Genomic DNA, 3509 nt, shown 5'->3' with positions numbered 1-3509 from the left:
TCTCCTGCATGCAGCATGTGTGTGCGCTTTTCGGTTTCCTAGTAACCCGCGCCTGTGCTGGCGCTCCCGAGCACACAAGCGTGTCCGCGCAGCGCGCACTGGTGAAGCTCGTGTGGGGAGCTCGCGAACACGCAAGACCAGAGCATCAGGATCATACGCGCAGGAAAAACACCAGAATGTGACTGGAGTGTAAAGGATGAAGGATGCGTTCGCTGGAAAAGGTCACACGAATTGCATGAAGAGCGGTGGAACGAAATCTGAACACAGCTGCCACGGATTACCACTGACACACACGCATCACGGCTTTTTTTTAGGGAACAGGAATGCCAGGAATGGGGGATTTGATATTTCACCAAAGCAGGTGAGTTGTTTATGAGGATAATGCTTGTTTATGAGGAGAAGTTATTAGTCACCATATACGAACAGACTGTAGAAGGCGGTGCGCACCGCTATGTCCAAGATCTCTTATGTCAGGATTGCCACATAACAATTGGGTGAACTTGAATGTTCCTTGCGTCTGTGGTGTGGAGATGTGCAGTTCCGTAGATGAAGAATAGGTGAAGCGGTCTTGTTGAAGTGAACTAGGCAGGCTGCGATGCCGGTAAAAGTAACAGGAGATGAGGTTGAGGATCTCTTGCACTTGTTACACCCCATCTGCACTGCAAGCGAGCGTCGCGACGCGACAAAACTAGAACGCTCCCAGTAAAAGCGCGTAGAAGAGCCAGCGGTAGAGCTTTCCAGTAGTGTCGCGTCCCGTCGCTCGCATAAAAAAAAAAAGTATTTCATTGGCAGACTTGGTACCGACGTCAGGATTCCATCCTCTAAAGACGCGTCGCGCGCTAGCGGTCTGCACAGTTTCCTTGATTTTAGTAGTTTTGTCGCGTCGCTAACAGATGGCGTGTCATTTTAAGCGTCTTCCATGTTGCGTTCACGTTAAGCGTGGATTCCATTACGAGCTGACCACTGGGTTTATATTTTCACTGAAGATGTCTGTTGTAAATCCATTTTCAACAGTTTGCAGTTATTTCACAATTATTATTATTATTATTATTATTATTATTAATAAATGTTGAAATCATGGGTTTTATATGTGTTACGTGTGATATGTGCACATATACATGCATGTTTTAAAAACATATTTCATAAAAATTTCCATATATTTGTGTAAGGTAAAATGTAGGCCTATATCTCGAGTCTGTAACTGATCACCATTTCCTTTAAGATTTTATAATTGAATTAAAACATTTAAATCGTCCTGCTGTGTGACAAGTACATTTTTTAAAAGTACAAATATGTAATATGTAATATGTCTCAACTAATATGAGCTCATAAAAACTGCATGTATGAAAATTATAGAAGAAATGTTGTTTGAAATAGGTCTAAATTGAAACTGCTTGCCCTTTAGTGATAGTTACATACAGTACATTCAACAGATAATCTTAATCTTAATTGGTTGCTTCATATGAACAAAAATACTGCAACTTTCAAAAATGACATGTTAAACTGGCTGGTGGCTGCTCATATTTTCATTTAAGACAGTCTCGATTGGCTTTGCAGTTTTTATTTCAAGGACCAGGCTGTCAAACTGTAGTTTAAAATGACTTGGGGGACGATTTGCACTGAATTGCAAAGCATAGAGAGAGAGAGAAAGAGAGAGAGAGATGTGCCTTGGAGTTGTCATGGCGATTTGGTGAATAAGCAATTGTCCCTAAAAGCAACATAATAAAAGGGATTGCTGTTGTCATTCCCTATCATTGAAGAGCATATTTCAGCTCTCACTTCGAGAAGGGTTAGAGTTGGGTTAGGGTTAGGCTTATTTCTTTGAGAGAAAACACACTGCAATTTAAGTGATTGTGATTGGTCCAAGTGGATGGTATCTCCAAAGAAAGCCTAATTCCATAGCCCTGCCATTCTTTATCTTGTGGTTTTTTACGGAGGGAACCTATGTGCTCTGGCATTTAGCGTCTTGAAGGATTATGCATGGTCCTGCTTTTGAATTTCCTCTCTTTGCCAATGTCTTTATTTGTATTTTGGCCTCGTAGACTGGTATTTTTGAAGTAGCCGCTGATTTAAATCCATTCTGAACGACATATCCGAGTTCTGAGCTCTTTGCATCTTTGAGATGTCTGCTTTTAAGTTAACGAAACATGTCGTTAGAAACAGGCTGGTCTTTTTCATATGGACTAGATAAATCCAAAACAACTGTGGCGATTTATTACTTACTTGCTGCTCTAGTGTATTTTCATGACAGTGTTATTTATTGTTACGCATTATTATTCATGGCCATTCATTATCTTTTTAAAATCAATGTACCAACCAACATTTACAGTACAAGAACAGCCTGCACTTTTATGCTTAAATAAATAAATAAATACATAGGCTACATACATACATTCATACATAACTAAATGGTTAAAGCATTTTTTTTTTCTAGTTAAAAAACATGATTTAAACAAGACGAATGCTCAAGAGAAGCAAAAAGTATCATGGTTTTTAGTAACATGGTCAATATATCTTGAAAATGTTATGCTGCAACAAATTATTGCTAGCTGCTAGGTTTTCCTGTTTTCATTGTTACTACAATTTTCCATACACTGAATGATTGAAACACTTTGATGTCATGCTTGAAAACAGAACCGGAAAGTCAGAAAACAAGAAAAGCCCCATAGCATCAATTCTAGTAGTCCTACACTGTTAGATCAAATCAGGTGATCTGTTCTCCGAATCACCTTTATTGACCTCCATGGTTGAAAAACACTGGACTATTTCAATCTCTCAGATGAAGGTCACTCAGAAGACAGTAATTCATCTGCCCCTGTGTTTCAGCTTAAAGTGTTTGAACGTAAAGTACTGCAGGACCTGCTAGCGAACTGAACGCAAATGATGACTGATGTGGTTTTCTGTGTCAATCTGAACTGAATGAATGTCTTGTAGAATTGTTATTTTTATTTTTTTTCAGGGATGAGTAAACACTCATGCATTTTTTTTTTGACATTCCAGACAGGGTTACATTTAATAGCTTTATGAGTATATCATGAAAATATTACATTTCACTCAAAAATCTAAAGAAAAAAGAAAAGCAAAGAAAGAAAATATTTTTTTATTCTATTTTGCATTGTAATTTTATTTTCATGACAATTAAACAAATTTACCCTCTAAATTACTATAATGTGTTTGATATTTAACATATTAATTTGTTTAATTCTTCTCAATGATGTACCCAAACTATATACTGTAATAAAGTACAATTTATTTTATTTAATCATCATAGCAGTGCGACAAATAATTTTAACGGAGCATTAAAGCAAAGAAGAGTATAATTGCATACTCAGAACTTTTGTGGAATAAATACTACACTGAAAAAAAAAACCTGTTGGATTAACATAAAAAAAATATGTACATCGGTTGCACATATTAAAGTTAGATTTACTCAACATGATTTTTATATGTTAAAGCTACATAATTTATGTTTGTTAAATGAACATGATTTAAATATGTTAAAGCTATAT

General features: G+C 36.9%; 1 protein-coding gene across 1 annotated transcript in view; it reads left to right on the top strand.

The window, feature by feature from the left end:
* The first annotated feature begins 81 nt into the window (after positions 1-81).
* The window catches only part of LOC107733424 (neuroligin-3-like), a 102927-nt gene continuing 99499 nt past the window's right edge, over positions 82-3509 (top strand). Inside the window, exon 1 of the mRNA XM_016545029.1 lies at positions 82-361. The gene's annotated coding sequence lies outside the window, so the exon portion shown is untranslated. The remainder of the gene's footprint in view (positions 362-3509) is intronic.

Source organism: Sinocyclocheilus rhinocerous, unplaced genomic scaffold (assembly GCF_001515625.1).
Source record: "Sinocyclocheilus rhinocerous isolate Xijiao unplaced genomic scaffold, SAMN03320098_v1.1 scaffold460, whole genome shotgun sequence".
In the NCBI taxonomy this organism is placed as follows: domain Eukaryota; kingdom Metazoa; phylum Chordata; class Actinopteri; order Cypriniformes; family Cyprinidae; genus Sinocyclocheilus; species Sinocyclocheilus rhinocerous.
The sequence above is the reverse complement of the archived record's forward strand: the minus strand, read 5'-3'. Positions and strand labels throughout refer to the sequence as shown.